The sequence below is a fragment of the Pteropus vampyrus genome, unplaced genomic scaffold, assembly GCF_000151845.1.
Source record: "Pteropus vampyrus isolate Shadow unplaced genomic scaffold, Pvam_2.0 Scaffold146, whole genome shotgun sequence".
NCBI lineage: Eukaryota > Metazoa > Chordata > Mammalia > Chiroptera > Pteropodidae > Pteropus > Pteropus vampyrus.
The window spans coordinates 1931501-1941753 of record NW_011888927.1 but is presented as its reverse complement, the minus strand read 5'-3'; the positions used below and the strand labels follow the sequence as shown (position 1 = coordinate 1941753).

The window sequence follows — 10253 nt, the reverse complement described above, 5'->3', positions numbered from 1 at the left end:
TTGCTGAGCATTCTTATAATCAATGTTTTGAATTCTGTATCTGGTAGATGCTTGCCTTAATTTTATTTAGTTCTTTTTCTGGAGTTTTCTCCTATTATTTCATTTGAGACATGTTTCTTTGTCTTCTTATTTTGGCTGCCTCTCTGTGTTTGTTTCTATATATTAGGTAGATCTGCTATGTTTGCTAGGCTTGGCAGGGTGGCCTTAGGTATTAGGTGTCATGTGGAGTCTCATGGCACAGTCTCCGTGGTCACCTGAGTCGGGTGCTCCAAGAGTGTGTGTTGTGTGTGCCCTCTGCTGTAGTTGAAACTTGATTGCTGTTGAAATGTCAGTGGATGGAGTTGACTCTCAGGCTGTGAGGACAGGCAATGACCACAGTGGGGGCTGACCCCACAGAGCAGGATTTGCCCCAGCTGGGCTCTGGTGCTTGCCAAGGCAACCCTTAAGGTGTGCCATTTGTGGAGCTAATTGGGTGATGCTCTGTTGTGGTCTGAAGCTGGCCACTGAGTGTGTTGCTTCTGGGCCCTCTTGGGAGGGCCTCCAGTGCAGCGTAAGTTCAGCCGCTGCCTGTGCACAGCTTGAGGCCACCTGCTAGTAGCCACAAAGTGATCTGCAGTTTGTAGCTGCCTGTGCTAGGTCCCAAGGCACAGGGCATAATGAAGTCAGCCACCATCTGCCTAAAGCTTGCAGACTTTGGGGAGTTTTTTATGATGGTTTGCAGTGCAGCCCAAGGCTGGCTGCCTGTGAGACACAGTCACTGAAAGAGCCAAGTATGGTGTGCAAGTTGGGTGGAGCAGGGTCTCAGGGAGTCACCAGGGTGGAGTGAGTGGAGTTCTCTGGGTTAATGCAGATTCAAATTTGGTGCCAGCCTGTACCTGCAGGCTGTTTGGGAAGGGCTCAACATAGGGGACAATGGCAGCCCTCCCTCTAAAGCCACATAATTCGGTTACTTCCCATATGTCGTTGACACCTTTCGAGCTGTTGTCCCTTCTCTAGAGCTTAGGGTGAGTGTCTATGAGTGAGTGAGTCTGTGTTCAGGCCCTTTAAGAGGATGCCTGGGTTTCCAACAGCTCTCTACCTCACAGGGACAGAATCCTGCTGGTTTTCATAGCCAGCTATTGTGGTGGCTCCTCTTCTCAGCACTAGAGCTCTGGACTGGGGATCCCAGTGTGGAGCTGTGAACCCTCACTCCTCAGGAGAGACCTATGCAGCCAAGATATACCTCCCAATTCTCAACTACCAGCCCATTTTGTATCTCTGCCTCTCCTACCAGCTAATGGCTCCTTCTGTATATCTTTAGTTACAGGAGTTCCATTCAGCTAGTCTTCAGATGGTTCTCCAGGTTGACTGTTCCATAATTTAGTTGTAATTTTGATGTGGTCATGGGAGGAGGTGAGCACAGCATTTACCAACTCCACTGTCTGGACTGGAACTCTCTGGGGAAAGAGTGTTTTAGACAAAGTGGAGATCCTCAGATATGAGGATTTCTGTGTGCTTAGGGGATGGCAAGGAGATTGCTGAAGCTGGAGTGGTGGCCAGGGTGAAATTACTAGGACTTTGTAAGCAATTATAAGATTTTTGGTTAAATCTGGAAATAGGCATTTGAGTCTAGCTTCTTCTCAATCAACTGTTTCCCAAATAAACTGCAGTTGGATTTTTAATATAATGGCCAATAGATAAGCTGGTTTTAACCAATGGGCTTGATTTATGAGCCAAATGTCCTATGATCATTTGGAAAGTACATTGTAAAGATATTGATTCAGCTTTTGCAACTACCCTGTTAAAACAAATCATACCACCCCTTCACTTTCCTTCCCCTGCTTTCCAAATTCTATTAGATATGTGATTCAGTCCTGGCAAGGAAACCTAATTGCCACATGGACAGAATTAGAATAAACTTTCTGGTTCAGAGAGGAGGGGTTGTTGAGAAAAGTAAGAGAGAGAAACCATCAGGGAAGAGGGGTCTTGAAGTCAAACATAACCTCTGAAATTAAAACCTTGCTTTTGAAAGGAAGCTTGGAAACCACTTAGGAGACTCTAGGTGTTATGATTGGCCTGTGGTCTCTATTTTTAATAAAATCCCCCAAGTCTCCACTTGGGCAGGGCTAAGACTATCTAGAGGGGAAGCCAATGCCCATTGGTCAGGTATCTAGTTGCAGATAGCTTTCTGAAGTCTGACTTGTTTCACCACAGGCCCCAGAACAGGTGACCCAGTTAACATGGAGTTTGAGGTGGGAGAGAGCCCATGAATAAACAACTTAGATGCCACACTCTAACACAACGCAGGAACTGACGAACGTTCTGAAGCAGTGAGGTGGAGGTATCAAAGGTGTTTGGCATGGATTTGAATCCTGTGCTGTCTGCTCTGCCACTCATCAAGTCTGGGGCCTTAGGCAAGTTGCTTAATATCTCTGAATAACAGTTTTCCCCTCTTCAAAATGGGGCTGATGACAGTACATTCTCCTATGGAATTGAAGTGAAGATTAAATTCCATGGAGAGGTTTAGCAAGTTGCTTGGCACACAGTAAACACTTCATAACAATGACTGCTAATATCTGGACTGGAAAATAATCTCTTTCATGAATAGAGCCAGAATCTGCCCAAAAGTACCAAGGATGCCAAAAAGTAGTCATTGAGCATTATTTCCTCAGCAAAACAGAGGGTCTTGATATCAGTATAGGAATTTGGGCAGGGCTGTTCATTAGCTAACATTTCCTGGCGTTTTGGTTTATAAGGCTGAGAGAGGATATTTCTAGGCTGCTGGGATGGCTGTAATGATTTATAAAAGGTGAAGAGGGTGGAAGTGGCGTAGGAAGGAAGAACTACAATTAAAATGAAATTGAAAGCGACTGGAAGTTCAGGCAGAAATGTCCTCACTGACTGTCCCTTTGGGACTCCTTCTCTGCTTTAAGGCTGCTGTGGATCTTCTCTAACTGTCTCCCACAATAAATACCTCTTTCTTCCCTTTTCTACCTCTCAGCCTTGTCCTTTCACACATACTTCCCTCTCTTCTTCATTTCCATTTTCACCCCCTTTTTCTCCCCTCCTAATCTTTCTCTTTCTTCTTTCTGCCTCTATCTTGGACGTGGCAAGGCCCTCTCAGGCATAAGTCACCAGCCCTGCACAGAGGACAGTGATTTCTCAACCTCGTGCAATGTGAACTTGAACTCTCCTAAAGGGCTGGTGGAGCTACAGAGTGACAGACTCTGCCCTTGCAACACCCAAGGCTGTCCTGAGATGGGACTATGCAATGACCCTGACCCAAGAACTAGCATCATCTCTCCCAACCACAGTCAGTGAGAATAACTCTGCCTCTCATTCCTTCTCTACCCCCACACCCCCAACCACTATCGTAATCCTGACCTCCCTGTTTCACTCTAAGACCTAGCAGGACAGGGTGCATGCTACATCCATGCTCCCACTTCCCTCCTTTCAATACTTTCTGCCACCATTCACCAAATCAAGAAAAATAAATATAGTTCAAGCCAGTAGCACTTTGAGCTAGACTCCAATCTCTTAAAACATCTCCTGGAATAAATAAGGCCTTTTGCTTCCATTAATTCTTTCCAAAAAATACAAATATCTTTTAAACCTAAAATGCTATTCTTTGCTATCTAGACTACCCAGATTCCATTTCTCCATTAAAATTGGGCTTCTGTGGATTTGCCATCATATGTATCCATTAGGATTAGTTTCAACTGCAAATGGCACAAACTCAATACTAACAGTGGTTAAAACACAATACAAGTCATTTTTACTTTTAAAGACTTATCTGGAGGTAGATATTGTGGGGCTGGTCTAGAAGCTTTATAGCATCATCTAGGACCCAGGTTTCTTCTTTCTTTTTCCTCTGCTGCCATTAAGGTGTTGCCTTATGATCTAAAATGGCTGTTGGTGTTTTAACGATTTCATTCCTATTCCAGGCAGCAGGAAGGAAGAAAGGGAGAATGCATGCTGGGATAGACAACCAACACTTTCTGCCACCATTATTGGCACTTTCCTGTTTTACTATCATTTCTTCTGTTCAGATGTCCCAGCTTATGATAAATCATTCCTTTCTCCTTAGTGTTCTCATAGCAAATTGTACATACTATGTTCAAGTTTTTCAGTTAAGTTAACATTTATTATGTCCCTATGATATATCAATAGCACCTAACTCAGTATTTCACATGAAGAAGAATAGCAGATAGTGGTTTCTCTCCGAGATCAAGAGAAGCTTATACATACACAAATAATTATGATGCAGGGTAAAACATTCTGTGAAAGATGTATGGACATTGGCCATGGGAGCACAGAGGAGGATGATTACTTGGAACAGAGTGCGAAGGATATTTTAGATGGCAGTATCCCCCAACGGAAGAGAATATTTGATCAGGGCTTTGAATGACATACAAAATTCTACCAAGCTATAAGAAAGGGAGAATTTTGAGGACAGAAGGAATCTCATATGGAAAAGTAGTGAAGGATAAAGGTCTGTGCACTGCTGTAATTGGCCAGTTCTTCCATGTGAACAAGGTTCAAGGTACATGGGTTGAGTGGCAGAGAATGATGAACAGTATATCAAAGAAGCCTTGTAAGCCATGCCAAGGAATCTGAATTTCTTCTTCTATTCCAGGAACTCTTGAATATAAAGTCACCTAAGACTCACTCAGTGTGCTCATTAAAAATGCACATTTTCTGGTTCCCTCTCCCAGAAATCCCGATTCCATAAGATTTCATTTTAACAAGTACCCTGAGTAATTCATGAATTCCCAGCATGGCAGTTTGGCAGCCAGAAGCTTGTGTTGACTTCAGGCAGATACAGACGATGATCAGGAATAGGTTTTAGAGAGGTTGCCCTGGTAGTGGTGCAGAGGGTGGCATTGTGGGCGCCAAGAATAGAGGCAGGAAACCTGTTAGGCAGCTGTTATAATTGTTCAATTAAAAGGCAATAAAGGTTATTCAAAGGAGTGACAGTAGAAGTGAAGGGTGTTTAGAGAATCATTTTGGAAGTGTGAGTGTCAGGACTTGGTGACACTGATTATGATAGGTTAAAGGAAAGAAAAAGTAGAAAATAGCTCAGATTTTTTAACTTAGATGACCTAGCGGATGGGGCTATTTAACAAGTTAGCGAAAAGAAGGGAAGAAGTAAATTTGGGAAATAAAATAATTTCATTTGAGGGCCATTTAAAATAGCTCAGATTTTTAACTTAGATAACCTAGCAGATGAGGCTATTAAACAAGTTAGCGAAAAGAAGAGAAGACGTAAATTTTGGAAATAAAATAATCTAATTTGAGGGCCATTTAAGTTTGGGATGCCTGGGGGTACTCCATAGCTTTCCTTGTATTTCAGTATGTACACACACACACACACACACACACACACACACACACACACACATCACATTCCCTTACTATATTGCAGACTACTCTAGGGCACAGACCCGGCCGTGGTAATTGGCACATGCCTCACTTTGCCTGGCATATGGCCACTTAGATTTGAGGGTGAAGCAGTCATAGAATATGCATAGGTCCTCTCCTCATCTACTTCCTAGAAGGGAAAATTAGTATAACATGGTGAAAGAGGAACTCTGCTTGTGAAATTGTGAAGCAAATCATGCTTTTGTTTGTGAATCTAAAAGAAACCTAAATTTTTAATCAAAAAAGAGAAAACTTGATCACTTTGAAAAACATAACCAACCATGACATTTCATAATCATGCCGTCTCTTGTGTGCTCTGTTCTACTGCTATGCTGCTAGGCTACCCACATAAACTTGCTTCTTAAGGATGTCCTTGTTTACATGTCTTTGTATCACTTGGCATATGTGTTTTATCTTCTCCTTTGTTTCTTTGACTTGGGGACCATGGTTGGTTGTGATTGCTTTCTTAAAACTATAATTCTTTGAACATAATTAATAAATGAGTCTTAAAATATGTGTATATATATAATATATATATTTTGTATATATAATATATATATTTTATATATGTATATCAATTTCTCAGAGGTTACTCTATTCCCGCAGCTGTCCATTCTCTCTCTCTCTCTCTCTCTCTCTTTCTCTCTCTCCCCACCCCGCCCCCCACCATTCTGTTCACTAACATCTTTTCCTTCACCTGTTTCAGACATTCTACAAAATTCTGGACAGGAGTCACTAGTGTTTCTATTAGTAAAAACAACCACTGCCTTAGAGAACAGAGAACAGTGATAATTCAGGACCAAGGACAGTGGCAAAGTGGTGGGAATCAAGATTTAGGCTCTACACTTGAAAGATGATTTGTATATCATAGATGTTCCTTAAACATTAAATCAAGTTGCAAATATGAGTAGAATAGTTAATTAATGTGCATTTCCATCAAATTAACATAAGCCCACTAATGCAAAAATGACACTAGCTTTCTCAACTTTGTGCACATAACTCTTATTTTCCTTCTGGTACAGATGGTAGAAAAAAATGTCGATCCTGAAACAATGCTGTTACCATATCTGAGAAAGAAGCATATCCTTTTCTTTGTTCTCTCTCTGTGTGTGTGTGTGTGTGTGTGTGTGTGTGTGTGTGTGTGTGTGTATTATCCTAGACAGGTGATAGAGCCACATTGAATCATATTCTCTGCTATTATGGTTTTATGTCCTTTAAGAAAGCCCTACATCTTTGTTATGTAGGCAGTGCACAATTGTGGTTGCCAGAAGAACCAAGTTTTTTCCAATCTCTGTTTTGGCACTTAATATATTGTATAAATGAAGAAACTAGCAATGGGAATGAAAACAATGGATGTTAAAAGGGCTTAATTAAGCATCCTTTAGAATTAAGAGTCAGAATATTGACATTCTATCTTTGAGAACTAATCATCATGCCCATTAGAAAAAAGAGAGCACAGAAACCTCCTGACATGAAAGTAAACAGACAATGGAGAAATTAAACTTCAGAATGTTACCTTAGAAAAACTTTCTAAATAAAAGTCATCCAAAGAATGTTAGCCTACTATGCATGAATGCCAATGGGCTTCCAGAGTTCTTTAGACCCCACTAAGTTATATGCAAAAGTATACAACAATGGGAGTTTGTACATTTTTTCCCTGGAGAGAGTGAAATTCTCAAAAAAAGCACAAAACTGAAAAAGCATCAATAACGACCTTCTGGAAGTCATTCAAGATCTTTGGACATAAAAAAAAAAAAGAACACTGATTTCCTGGTTATTTATGGCACCAGCGTGTAATATTTTAGATTTAGTTCACTTGCGAGTGACAAAAAATCCCAAATAGCAGTAAACGAGGCACAAGATAAAATGTTTATTCTTTTCTTACTGGGTTAGTTCAGGTTCTCTGGGAAACAGAGACCAAAAAATGGTATTAAGTGTACACGGGTTTCATTAGGAAAAATGCCTAAGAAAAAGGAAATAGAGAGAGCCAGTGAGAACTGGGGTGATAGATTTCAAAGGGCAGCAGCTGGGTCTCTTGGTTAATTACCCTCCCTGTTGAAGAAGGTCTATGAGGCACATTCTCATGGCTGTCATACTTACATTTAAAAAATCCCAAAGGTAGATATATTAGGGCTAGTAAAGTAGTGTCATGACATAACCAGGGAACCGAGCTCCTTATGTCTTGCTGCCCCAACCTCCTCAGCATGCAGCTTTCTCCTCATGGCCAGAGATGACTAATGAGGTCCAGCCATCATGTCTGAATTCCAGCAAATAGGAAGAAATAAGAGATGAAAAAGCAGGCATCCTCCTCCTTTTGAGGACGTTTCCCACCTGGGAATCATGCACAACACTCACGCTTACATCCCATGGGCCAGCATTGTTAATGACCCCATCTAGCTGCAGAGGAGGCTTGGAAATGTATTTTTAATTCTGAGCAACCATGTGTGTAGCTAAAAACTGGGGTTTATATTACCAAGGAAGAATGAGAGACTAGATATTGGTAAACAACTAGCAGTTTCTGCCACCAAGAAGCAGAGAAATATGGTAAATGTGGATAATATGGCACAAATATTCTAAGAATTACTTACAGTTTGACATTTTACTTCATAGATTATCAAAGACAGACAAAAGATTGAGAAAAAATGTACAAGTTACTCACACTTTCAATTACTCAAGCCCTTACAGGTATAGACTCTTCCTTTTCTAGTTTGACTCCATTTTTGGCAACCTGAAATGGAGTTGAGTTGAAAAAGAGGAGAGCAATCAAGAATGTACAAGATTCTAAATAATAGCAGCTAAGACATACATCGTTTGATAAGTATGTATTGAACTTAACTCTATATTTAAAAGTCTTTGATAGTGCTATCTCCTAGAATCACTGCTATTTTGGAAAGAGAATTACAGAAAACACATTATCCTTAACTGTACTTTTCCAGTCCAATTCATGGGAACTAAGTATGGCTGTGGAGGGTGAGACTGTGGTGCCTGCACAGTGATAATATCACGATACAACCCCATTACCAAGAGGATAAGGTACCTTGCAGCAAAATCCAGATATAGTTGAATTTTTGTAATTTTGAACTTTGTTTTATTCCTTTATTTGGTAAATATGCATTGAGCACCTACTATGTGACTGTGCTGGTGGAACAGTGATGGACAAGACAGACATGGTTCCAGGAATATGAATGGATTTTTTAAAGGTACCATCAATGAGGATAACATAGAGTCATAGAATCCCCTGTTGAAAGATGAAAGCCTGTCTGACTCTTTGTGCCATCTGGAGAAAAAAGTAAGGGCTAAAATGGCAGTGAAGAAAAATGCCATTATGGCTCTCATATTACTATTACAGCCTACTCACTGATCTCCACTCTCACCTGTGCCCCGACATAGCGCACTCTCCATACACCAGTCAGAGAGATCTGTTTCCATATAAATCAGATCATACACTCTCCTACTTAAAAATCACCAATGGCTTCCCATTACATTTAACATCTTCTCTTTCATGTTTGATATTTATCCTTATTCAGGTTTTCCAAGTATCTTGGATCTATGGATTGATGCTTCTATCAGCTTTGGAAACTTCTCCAGCCATTATCTCTTCAAATTCTCTCTCTCTCTCTCTTTCTTTCTCCCTCTCTCTCCCCCCCCACCCCTGTCTCCCTCATCCACTCTTTTCTAGGACTCCAATTATGCACGTGTTAGACTATTTTATATCCTACCACAGATGTCAGATGAAGGCAAAGGATATGAGCACTAGTGAGGTTTCAGAGATCTGCCTGTTCCACAGCCAAGCCACCAGCTTCCTGAACTCTGGGATATCCCTCCCTGCTTTGCAGCCCAGCTGCCCATATATGTTTTGCTCACCAGGGAGTTCTCTTTGCTTTCCTGTCTCACTTCCTATGCTTTGGGAGATCTCTTGATTCCATGCCTAACCTCTGGAGGGTGGCTCCTGGCCTATGATCTGTGAAGCCTGAGTGTCTATGGTTTTCCCTCAGTTCTGCTTTTCCCCAGTCTTTCTTGTCTAAGAGCCAACGTGCTGGAGAGTTTCTTTTAGCACTCCCTCCCTGCTCCCATATTTAGGGTATTACTCTCACTCAGCACTCAGTGAAGTCTGGCGGGAAGCGTTTGGGGATAATGAGTTCAACTTTGTATTTTAATTTATTACTTTTAATTTATTACATCATCCTACATGTAGCTATTAAAAGTTTGTCAAAAGTTGGTCTGGTTTCTCCTTACTCCTGGCTAAGGCAGATTCCTTCTCCTCTGCTCATTTCAGTTAGAGATGAGAACAGTTGTATCTATTTTCTCTTTTGAAGGACTTGTACTTAACAGAGTTTCATTCATTTTTCTTTCCATACTCAGCATTTCATAATTTTTAAAAAAACTATGATTATGAAGCTTGTATGGCTTCTTTGGGTTTTTAGAATGAGAGAGGGTAAGTCTCTTAACAACTTTCTACATCTGAACTGAATGATCTGTTGCCTTTGAATTAATATTCAAACTTCTGACTTTTACGATTATCTACCTTGTTCCTGCCTGTCTTTCAACCTCAGAGCCTATCACTCTCCCTGTATTCATAGTGCTTCAGCCCCACTGGCCTTCTTTCTGTCTGTCTTTCTACTTCTAAACATCCCAACCTCCTCAGGGCCTGTGTATGTGTTGTCCCTCTACCTGGAATGTTTTCCCTCACAACCTTTCATGTCTGGCTCCTTCAAATCATTCAGGTTTCAGCAAAAATGTTACAGTCTCATCCCTCCCTGATCACCCCTTAATAGTAATCCCCGACCTCACCTCTGCAATTTCCTATTTCCTTAGCCTATATCAATTTATTCATAGCACTTCTTACCATCTCA

The 10253-nt window shown here is 41.1% G+C and overlaps 1 pseudogene; it reads left to right on the top strand.

The window, feature by feature from the left end:
* The first annotated feature begins 2215 nt into the window (after positions 1 to 2215).
* LOC105298174 overlaps positions 2216 to 10253 on the top strand; it is a 60417-nt pseudogene continuing 52379 nt past the window's right edge.